General features: G+C 26.1%; 1 long non-coding RNA gene across 1 annotated transcript; it reads right to left on the bottom strand.

Annotated features, from left to right (window-relative positions):
• Positions 1-6,728: 6,728 nt before the first annotated feature.
• Positions 6,729-10,271, bottom strand: LOC136980603 (uncharacterized). The gene is made up of 3 exons (XR_010881580.1): positions 10,149-10,271; positions 7,942-8,030; positions 6,729-7,567 (listed from the first exon to the last, which is right to left on the bottom strand). It is a non-coding gene; the product is annotated as an uncharacterized lncRNA (long non-coding RNA).
• Positions 10,272-12,583: the final 2,312 nt, after the last annotated feature.

Here is a 12,583-nt window from a genome sequence, read left to right as displayed (position 1 = left end):
TGTGTATTATGTCAATTTTGTTTTTAGTTTCAACATTTTTAATAGATGTAAAAAAAGGCTTTTGCATTTCATTGAAATAAGTTGTAACGTAGTTTATATTACATAATTCGGTTGCTATAATATTGCTAATTCTGTATTGTTACAGAATAGACTAGTTTGAAAAATTATGCAAAAGAAAAATTACTTGAAAATAATAATACAGTAAATACGATTATAAGATAATCCTAAATAATCTTTGATGATTTATCATGAAATTTTATCATAAAGTGGTAGTACAAAGTAATTTATTCTAAATTATAAAGTTAAAAACGATGCATTAGCAGCATCAGATCTGCTGATTCATTATTGTGTTTTATGGAATGTATATTCAATACCACTTAAATATTTTTAGTTTTTGTGGTAGTTTAGTTTTTAAACTTGCAGATTACATAAATTTCGACTATAATTCTCATCGTGTTTATTAGAAAAAACGAAAAATTATTTTATGCTAAAATTTTAAACTTGCATATTAATGACAGTTCATATAAAGAAATTGTTTGAAAAATAAATTTTATTAAATAAAAAATTAAAATATTTGAAATAGCGTTCAAAAATCTAAGAATTATCTTTCGTTTTTATCGTAATTCTTCAACACTTTTTATGAAAAATTGATGAAATAATTTCAATTTAAATATGAAAGAAAAACTTCAGAAAATTGCAAGTATTGTTATTTCGGATAATAATAATAATAATTAGTTAGGTTTCTTCTGAAACCTGAAATCAAATTCCAAAATTATGAAATTAGAAGTAAATTTATAACATTGAGACTCAAACGAATGTAAATAAATTAATTAATTAAGCTAGAGTAATACAAAATGAAACAAATTGAAAAATACATTTTATTCTTATTTAAACGAAAACATACACAAAATCACATATTCGCGTAACAGAAAAATTTAACATTGTGCACCATATTTAATAATAAATATCGTGCTTGAAATTGTGAATAAGAACACACTCAAACAATTACAATAGTTCAAGACTAAATACAGAGTTGCTGTTTTAATTTTAAAAAGCTTCGTATTGCTACTTTCTCCTTACTGGTTTTCTGCTACCAAACATCATAGAGAATGTTATTTTGTATTTTTTTTATATTAAGAAATTTTAAGTTTTTGATGCTCCACGGTTCACGTCTGTGCGGTGATCTACCACTGGTACTATTGTGTTTGATGAACCCATTTCAAATAATGCAAGAGCTGATCACAAGTTTGAATAATCGATTATAAAAAAAAAAAGATAAAAATATTTAGAAAAAATGCTTAAACGAAATTATAAACAATAAAATAAAGTAAATATTTCTCTTGTTATAGTTTCTTTTACAAAAATGAAATATCCTTAGTTTTACTTACTTCATTTTCAAATTTTAATCGTTTTTACTTCAATAAAATTAAATTTCATACACGTTTATAATCTCTAAAATAAGCATTTTAAAGTTTTTATATATTGAAGTGATTTGTAATATTTTATAATATAAAATAATAATAATATTACAATTCCTTTTACGTAGTTTTGACAATTTTGAATTTGTTCTTATATCTCTTCCTTGTTTAATTAATAAAGTATAATAATTTAATTATAATTAATTAAAATTGTAAGTAAACTTGAATCGCTTAATTGCTTGTTTACAATGAAAAATTCCTATTCAATTTCTTGTACCACGAATTTAAAATTGTTCTAAATTATATTAACATTTTTTTAAATATTCAATTAAATTTCTTTCTAGATAATTCGTAGAATACTTTCTTTTTTTTCTCTCTCTCTCTCCTTTAATCTTACTATGAAAAGAAATATAAAATAAAAGAGCAAGTTTTTCATGATTTCAACATGCGAACTCTTTGGTCAATAAAGTCAATTTGGTTCGATTCAAAATTTATTTTAATGAAAATTTAAATTTTAATGTTATTCCTTTACTCCTTTAATTCTAATAAAATAAAATCATTATTAATTACAGCAAAGCTTATGCATTTATCAAAATTTCATTTATTTCTAATTGCAGATAACTTACTTAAAATGGCTAACGCGTTTAATTTTGTGGAAATTTCTTTAAAAAATCACAAATTAGAAGTATTATTTGTCGGTTGTTATTAATAACTACAAACCCTCCTTTTAGAAATTTTACAGATTATTTGAACTAAATTTTATATTGTTTTAAGCTAAATTTCATTTATTCTATAAGTTGTTTCGGTATGTAACTTACGCAATAAACTATCTTCATATTCATAAAATACAAAATATAACCTGTAACAAAATGAATTTTTCAAACTTATATGCCTTAGAAAAGATTTTTATATATTGTTTTTCAAGATTAAATAAACTTAATCCGATTAAATCCTATTTTAAACTTTTATCTTCGAGATGGAAATAGCAGGAAACAATAATTTTAATCTAAAAAATAAATAAATTTATTTATTTACTAAAAATGTTCAAATTTCCTGTTACAAAAATATAAAATATTTTCAAGAAACAAAGAGGAAAATTTCAAAATTTTATATATTAAAAACACTTTTTTGTTATATCCTCCGGAATTGAAAAACTAATCTCAAAATTTAACGGGGCTTAAACGTTTGAAATATTGTAAATCTATTGGGAAAATAGTATCCGAGAAAAGAAAAAGGGCGAAGGGTTATCGTCGACATTAAAAAAAGAAATTATAATGGATAGGTCATGGCCCAAGACGTGACTCACTATTGAAAGACATGGGGTAGAAAAAAAAGATTTATACCGCGATCGAGGAGAGCTTCATTCATAGGATTAAAGAAGAGACCGAACAAAATCGTATGAATATATAGAATAGGAAAAAACCAACATAGCACTGAAAAAAAGAAAATGAAAAAGAATTGCCATTGTTGATATAGTACAATCGGATTCTGTACTAGAGTCCGATTGTACTATATCAACAAGAATAAGAAGCTTTACACATGCTTCATTACGTGATGTTCAATGACGTTCATTAATTGATTCAATTAATCTGAAAATATATTTAAAATAGTTTTGATTAAATATAATAAAAATTTAGTTTTAACAACAATTACTCCATTCTTAATCTGAAAATTATAACTTCTCTACTCATACTCTTTCTCTTATCGTTTTAATATTTGAAAGTAATTAAAATAGTTAACTGTCTTTGCAGCATAGAACTGATGAGAGTATAAAATGTATTAGCAAAGTATTATTATTAAATTAAAATCTCCTCGAGGTGTCCGATATCTTGACAGGTAAATTGAGTATTTCTAGAACAGGTCATAATTTTTTTTCTTTTTTTTGTGGTACCCGTTATCGCTTGAATCTCGACAGCTGACTTTGCAAAATTCATGAATAGATATTTTTAGTGAACGAATTTAAATTGCGATATTATTACAATGTTCGATTTTAATTTATAAAATTCTGGATATTCATTGTATTCTTTAGTTGAAATTGTAACAGATATCAAAGTATAGTTTTATGTAGTTTATCCATAAACCAAAGTGTTATAAATAGAGATATTTGTTAACAAAAATCACTGAAGGATATTTTAAGGAAAAATTCGAAACTTTTCTTTAAATTTATTATATTAATATACTTATATGAATTTGAAAAATACGAATTATGTTCGAACATCTCTATCATGATACTTTAGACCACATTCTTATGAATTGCTCAATAAAAGGTCATTCACTTTGTAGTTATTACCGTTCTTTTAACTTCCTCGTATCTTCTACATTCCTGTTTCTTTGTAACATGTTTTGTATGAGAATTAATCTGTCAACCAGAATAAATCATTTACTCTTTGAGTGTATAATAAATTAACCATATGTAAAAAACTTTTTTTTAGAATTTAAAGAATTTACAATGCCTTAAGTACAATCTTTCATCGGAGAGCTTTTCTCCAATTTGAATGATAAAATATATATAGTATATATACTCTACGTATACGTTTTCTGTTACTCAGTTCAGACATTTATTTATATCAGCTTGCTTACGTTTTATTTATTGTATGTCGAGTAGTCTACACACAAGTTATCTTATATAAAGTTAAAAATGGAGTTATCAATAGGTCAATACATGAAAAGCAACCTGTTTATCTTTTGGGAACTTTTGTTTTCACATCAATCAAACGATTTCGAAATATTCATTATAAATAAGACTATTCTTTCGTCTTTAACCATAATGTCAACAACATCGTTTCTTTTCTAAGACTGAGTTTACTCATCGAGATGGGTCAAGTGCTACTATACTATAAATAGTTCTAACAAGCACAGATTGGTTTGGATGCGTTCCGAGTAAGTCGACGAGTTATGTTAAAATTGTGTGTCAAATTCAGTGAATCTGTTTAATATTCACATACAAAAATTTTGAAATATTAAGAGTAATTAAAAATATAAACTTATTATTAAGAACAAAATTATGTAAATTAATTAAAATTTTAAATATTGATCGTATAAAAACAAAATGTGACGTTGGGAGTCCAGATGAAAAAGTTATCAAAAATATATAGTAATCGCAGGAAAAGTTTTATTACTAAAATAAAATAAAAACATCTATAAAACTCGATATATTTTCTTCCAATATTCAACGTTTATTAAATATAAACTTTTCTCAATTGTTTTAGAAAATTTTTATGGTTTTAATGTAAAAATTCTAAATAACTACCAGAAGAGAAACTATTCGAACGTCTGTCAAAAGCGTAGCTTTAATTAAGCAATAACCTCTGGAGTTAGGCAATGTTTTCTTAACTTTGTTTATATTCCAACTTATATCGTGAGGTTGATCAATGTTAATAAGGTTATGAATCATCCATCAGTAAGTCTACACAACTATGAAGTGCGGATACAATCGTAGTATGGCATCATATAGACAGCATCAATATTGATAAGGAGAGAGCCTTGGGAGGGTGGCGTACATCCGATTCCCTCGTGGCGACCTGTCCCTTCCTATAACGCATTATCGCAGCCGATTTCAATGTGATCATTAGTTCCTCGATATAATCAGCTTTTGTTTTTAATGAGATGGTTTGTTAATGAATATTCGACCTCGTATTCTAAAATTCGCAGACTGCCGATAAGGGAATAAGATGGAAACATGGCTGAAAATGAGGTCCCACGACGGATTACTTTATTACAGAATAGAAGAATTAATTAGGAGGGAAGAAAAACGTTCCATTTATGGGTTTAATGAATGTTTCCATATTACAAGGATCGCATGATAAGCGAGGCAAAATACGATGATTAAATTTGTTCAAATTAACTCTTGGGACATTGTGATGTTGCGTGCGTTTTAATAAAGAAAAGAATGAAAAATAACCATTGTTAATTGATTCTTAGGAATTTTTTCGATAATCTGATAGGTCTATATCACATTTATTCATCTAACTTAATATTACATAATCTGTAATAATTAAATTAAGTACTATATTATTGAATATTACAGATTTTTAATTAGTTTGCAAGAATTTAAAAATAAAATAATGATAAATATAAGAATTGTGGAATAAGATAACAATGTTTAGTCTAAAAAGTAAATCCAAAATATTGATGTATTGCTAATAAGTAAAATGTTAAATAATTTCTTTATTATAAATATCGATTTAATTAACATAATAATAATAATAATAATAATAATATAATAATGAGTAGATTAAATAGTAATTGGAAAAAATAATGAACTATGTAATATGATAAATCTGTTGGAATTAAATGACAATCTCAAAAATGATAAATTTATATGTACAGTACATTCAGACACGTTATTATAAATAAAATAACGTCATTAAATAAATTTTTGAGATTGATTATTCTTGTACTTTTCTGCATGTACTAATGTTACATATCAACAATATTAGGCCTATACTTGAATTTTACAGCAAATTGATGACGCTTGTTCATAAAAGTAAAAGTGAAAACAAACGTCATCCTACTCCACTTTTCCCTAATCATTTTATTCTTATTTATTACAACGTTGACAAATAAAATATTTATTTGACTATTATAAATATAATAATTTTCAAATAATAATTAAGTTTAAATTAGCCAATATTATATAAAACACTTCTTAAGTGGTTTATTTTTATTAAGCTTCTTCTATCCTTAAGTTCTCGTATGAGATAGGAAAGATAAACAGTTATAAACAGTGAATACTAGTCTACGTGGGATATACGAAGAACCACTTTAACGCTTTACGACATTAAAGTGCTTGGACATTAGCGACTCTTAACGATACTTGACATTTATGACGAAATATGTGCGTTTAAAATGAAAGTAATTATATAGAGGAAAACGCCAATCAAAACACAATTAACGGGATTAGGATATCGAGTATTAATCTTTAACTAATACAGTAACACTTAATAATATTGATTGTAGTCCAAACGTGGATTACAATGATTGCTTTTTTTATTGGAACGCTTATTTTTTAATATTGATTACATGTATTATAAAAAGAGTAGTCATTGTTTGTTTTTGAGTAAAAAAAATTGCGCTGTTAACGTAAAACCTATCTAGATAAATAATATAAGTTAAAACATCGGAATCTTTTAAGCTTTTATGATATAAAGTATTAACAATAATATTTCACTTGTAAAATTTAATGAAATTAAACTAGTACTTAAATATAATTGAAGGAATTTTTCAAAAAAAAATTTACAGAAAATGAATTTAAAACTATAAATAGGCACGCTTTATTTACAAAAATAAAGCATATAAGGATGGAAAATCGTTAAGTCTCAAAGAGAGTACTCAATTTCATTTAAGTGAACTTTTTTTACATTTCGATTTTGTCCTTGTCGTAGTTTTCCGCCTTGCATACGATACATTAAGCGTCAATAACCACGAAAACAGTGTATAGTCATCGTTTGACCATTCATCATAAGAACGTAAAATATTAGTATTTGGCACGGTCCGATAACTCTGTCAGCAGTCGACTTTGCTGCGTCATTGGTGGTTTTCGAGTGAGTTTGATCGATCGTTACTTGAATTCGAAGAACTATTTTTGCCACTAACTGGAAGGCTCCCGCTTTGAAAAATCTCATAAACGACAATGTAGGCACAGAACATGGGATTTAAAAATCGTTAATGCACTTCTTATACTTTTTATTAATATATTTTTGGCATAGTGAGAGCGTAAAATTGTATAAAAACAACTATGCGACTACCATTACAAATTATTGTAATAAAAATGATACGGTTATAAAATAGCAACATTTTCTTGGAATATAAATATAAATTTTCATTTATGACTTTGACTATTACTTATAAACAGATAATATTTTAATGAAATATTAGTTTGCCCGGGCTCCGACAGAAAAGATTAAAACTGTTTCCATCTAGAACTGACGTCATTCGAAAAGTATGTACCAAATCACACACTTTAGTCCGGTTTACAGGAGAGGCTCGCTGCAGAACCTTCTTACAAAGCCCGACGTCCTTGTTCTGTCATGTCTTTGGCATGCGAACGCCAAGTCGTCACACAGTAGACGTCCTTGACCTCGGGAACGTTCAACAGGTATCGTCTGGGGTTTGTTTGTGCACAGACAAGATCTTACAAACATTTCCACCTGAAAAAATTATGCATTAAATTTAATCACTAATACAGTTAACACGCCTATTTTTTTCCAATCGATGTTCCATCTTAGATCATGCAAAACCACGAGAAGCGTTCTGCAACATCACTTTTACTACAGTTTTAACTCTTTTATGTTTACGTTACAAAATCATGTAAGAATGTGTGAGTGAACACCAGACTAAAAACATCCCAGTGTTTGTGTTTAATTATAAAATATATATAGAAAATAGAACAAACTAACAGACTCGTAGTTAACAATGCTGTCTGTAAATTATTAAATTATGATAATTAAAATAAGTGATAAATACAATCGATAGAATATTCATTCATCAACGAATACATTTAAAGGTTTAGAATTAGGACTACCTTTTCTTACGATTTTTATTGAATCAATGCTCAAGGTTGTCCGGACATCGCCTTCGTGTTGACACAGTTTCGCTCATTTTCTTGAGTAGCTACAAGGATGTAACAGAATAATTATATCGGACCACACCCAATCAGAATATAGTTAAATACGTTACTAAAAATGAGATTAAATCTTTTTAAAAAACTCATTTTGGTTTACATAAATAAAGATTTGCTTCTTTTATGGCTACTTGCAATTAATTTTATTCTGAAATGTCTATAATTAATATTTTTATATAGTTTATGGTTCGAGGTCAAGTTATTCATTTATAGATAAATATCTTTGCATTTTAATGTCTATACTTTCTAATTAATGTGCACTATTTGACACTATTATTTTTCATTATGCAAATTAAAATTTTCTTCTGTACATCTCCAATTTTTTTTTTTTTTTTTGCTTGCTTGGCATCAGGTAATCAGTATGCAATAGATACTACATAATAAATTAAGGTGTAGGAGTTATTGATAAGACTGACCGACGCGAAAAAAACGAAAATTTTACAGATTTAATATGTAAGACGCATTCCTACCCACATCTTATTTAATAATATTGTTTATGATCTTATAATTAATTAAACTGTAAAGCTATTCTGAAAGTTTTGATCGTAATTGTGATATAAGAAGTAATGATATTTACATAATAAATAAAAGTTAATTTTAAAATTTATGCTGAAAAATTCTTTTGCATAATAAAGTTTTTCTTTTTAATATAAAATAATTTAAAACTGAGCACGAATTTATATATTTTATAAGAATAATTGCTTTCGAGGAAAGTATATAATTAAGTTTAAAAAATTTGTTAAAAAGTTAAATATTCGATAAATAAATTTAAACGAAAATTTAATAGTGTTCATACTCCATTTTTAAAATTTCTTCGCCTTTTTTTACTGCACTATTTTAAATTTATTTAGTCGTTTAATAAATTTAAATTTAAATTTATTAAGATGCTTTAAGTAATCGAGATAACATGAAATTAAAAATCAATTTGTGATGAACAAGCTGGATCGAATAAACAGGCAATAAGACGTCCAAGAAATGTAGCAAGAAAGAATCGGTGAGTCATTGAGTTAACTCTCTCTCCATTGTAGGTCACCGATGGGAGGGAAGAATGTGACGTCACCGAACTCAGGTTGTTACCATGGAGATGGCACGTGCCAAGCCGTCTGAGTTTCGATGACCCAATAGCAACAGAGCGAAGAAGAAAATCAAGACACAGGCCCGGATCGGAAAATGGGACACTTTTATAAGAACAAGATGGCGTACCCGTAAAGACTATTATGCCCTTTGCAAATTAATAAATTCTTTCAAGCGGAAACACAGGGGAGAGTAAAACGGATAATCTTCATCGTTCATTATGAAATTAATTCACAATTTATATGCTGAAAAAAAAGGAAAAAGATATTCACGAAGATGCATTAATCATTATTTAAGATATGATATATTTTTTTCAATTATAATCTCCTTATATTTTTAATAATATCCATATCTGTCGAAAGTGGAACGTATGACTAATACCTAAGTATTTTCGCTAGTAAATAAAATATAGATGAAGTATCAAGGTAAACAGATATTGTGTAAAAATTTACTTTTATGTGGTTTGTTTAAATTAACTAATTTCAAAATTATTGTATTATTTAACTCCATTTAATGTGCAATTTAATTTATATCCAAGCGTAAGTTTAAATATTTATTGTTAAATTTTAACTTTCTATATAGGCTAATTGTTTAATTGCGTGCTTGTTTATACATATAAAATGTTGTTATTGTTTAAATGAAAAAATGCTCAATCGAGATCAACATTGCGATAATTATAATTAATGATTAAATTTCTACACTCTGAAATAAACACATAAGTTATATATTTTACTTAACTAATGCATAGAATACATCTACAAACCATTTATGTAAATTAAAGATATTATAAAATTATATATTTTTAAATACATCTATTGAAATTCACACTTTTGTTTTGCATAATGTTTAAACATAACAAGGAAATGCATTTATTATATAACAAATTGAGAATTTTTAATGCAAAGTAAAAATAAAAAATATTGAACACTGAAATGAATAAACCATAATTTAATCAGCAATCAAGGAAATGTTGGTCAGTTCACGAAAGGTATTAAAAAAAGAATTTTTTTTTCTTCTTCGAAGAAAATAGTTACCTGATATGTTGTCATGCAAGGCATATCGCAATAAGAAACTCCTGGATATTTCTTCCTTGACAAGAACCAATTGTCGACGGTTGGTTTAACAATCACAAAACTTTCCTTATGACTCATCACCTAGAATGGGATTCTGGTCTAGCAATAGACCTCTTAAGATACTCGAAAATAGTCAAGCACCATCGGTAAATTATAAAAAAAGAAAAAGAAAAAAAAACTTATATGTGGCATATATCGCATAAAAATTTATCTTCCTGAATATATTTATTCTTCTTTAATCGTATTAGAAATTATATAAAATTTAAAGGTTTGCGAATTTTATAACTAGTATGCATAGCCTGTTTTTTTTTTTTTTTAGCATTATTAAAAACATTTATTGCATTTTATATATTTCCTAATTCTATATACTTTACTATAATTTAGCTTAATTTTATTCATATTAAATTTAGGCCAGTGTTACTATTTTAATTAATAAATTAAAATTTGCAGCATAGAAGTTAGTTTTTTAAATTAATCTTATAACGGTTTACTGTTGTATGTTTCGTCTATTCATTTATGGATCTTCGGCAGCTCCAATAAAAAAGAAAAAAATAAGCAAAACGCAAAATGTTTCGATTAAACTTTGGATAAAGATTAACAAGAGATAATAGGAAGTAAAAAGAAAAAAAATATTATCATCTTCATCTTATACTTGTCTCCAAATTAATATATCTGAGGTAGCTTAACAGTTCATAACAGTTAAAATGTTGAATTAATTCATCTATTCTCTATATATTAAGTCAATAATTTTCATTAAAAATTTTCAAAACTTTCAAATTTTGAATACAAAAAGTTGTAATAAATAATGCAGTAGAAACAGCTAAAATGTTCACATTTATATATAATTTATTTCAATTTATTATTTCTAAAATTTTGCAGAAATTAAAAATGATTGATCAGTTAATGGAATACGGTATTAATTATAGTATAGGTTGCGCAGTCTAATTACAAATGGTTTCTATTTTGTACTCTTTGATTAAAAAATTGCAAGATTAGTGGCAACGTTGACAAGGATAGGAGCTAAGTTTCGTTTTATAAGCATTTAAAAGTTGATTCATCTCGAACAGGTGCGCACCTATCTGCAATGTTACACTGTGTCACAACGTTACACGCTCCGTTTCTTATTACTAAGCCTATCACGTGGCCCAAGGTTTGCATTACATTTAGTCCGAACCTTTAGTGACTCACCACTGAAGTTTGCGAAATTATATTTCGTGATAATTTCGTACTTAAAAAAGATGAAAGACGAAGGAATTCAAACTAATCTGTTGAATCTTTAGTCGCTTATCCCGCCATCTAGTGGCCTTTTTTCATCCGAATGTAAAACCATCAGAAGTATCGATTGCTGACTTTGTTTCTGCTATCATCCGTTAAATTTAATCGTATTTTCCATTTGATGATAACAGATGCTTAAATCCTATTATCGACAAATTGATGAATATAAAATTTGATTTATTTTTATTGATATGGATATACTATCGAAATCAATAAAAGGCTTAACAGATTAGCATAAACCCACTTCAGAATTATTCTTTAATAGATTATATTTCGAAAAATATTTTCTTATTCAATCAGATAATTATTTTCGGATAATATATTTGCTTTATACTTGTAAACATTTCAGGAAGAATACTACACAACTATAAAAATTAAACGTGGATCTACATAAAATGCAAAATATTATAAACAGATATTTTAATAAGCCAAGTGTGTGTATGTGTGTGTTTTATAATTAGGCTACATTTATCTATATTAAAATATCAAAATTAAAAACGTATTTATTTCTGCGACCGTTTACATAATGCAAGTAAGGAATACTTTGTTTAAATCTTATTATTTAAAAGAAAACTTTATATTATGTACTGTACATAAAACTATATATAAAAAAGAAATTCATCAGCAGGTTAATTTTATTCAATTAAATTAATAATTATGTTACATAGTTTTTATCAAATTTTAAATATGTTTTTATCTCGGTGGATTATATTATAATTTTATTGATAATTAGTTTTCTGATATAGCAATTTAAAAGTTCTAAACCAAAATCTATGTAAGTTGTAATTCTTTATTACGGATAGAATTTCTTATTGATTTAAATTTATAAATTATCTTTTCGGTTTTAAAAGTTTAATACCGTTTAATTAAGATTGAACTTAAATATTTTTGAGTTAATTTATAAATTGTAAAATCTTAAATATTTTATTTCTTAGTTATAAAGGCATGATAGCAATATATCGCAAAATATGCATTTTTATTTATGAAATTATAGTTATAATTAAATTTCCCTTAAAGAATATCCAGTTGATAAAGAAAATACTTTTATGTAGCTTATTATAAAAAATATTCTATCTAAAATTTCAAGCTTAATTTTAAAATATTTAAAATTTGTTTTTAAT

This window comes from Centruroides vittatus, unplaced genomic scaffold (assembly GCF_030686945.1).
Source record: "Centruroides vittatus isolate TY-2023 unplaced genomic scaffold, ASM3068694v2 contig_717, whole genome shotgun sequence".
Taxonomy (NCBI): domain Eukaryota; kingdom Metazoa; phylum Arthropoda; class Arachnida; order Scorpiones; family Buthidae; genus Centruroides; species Centruroides vittatus.
Note: the sequence above shows the minus strand (reverse complement) of the source record. Positions and strands in the feature narration are given on the sequence as shown.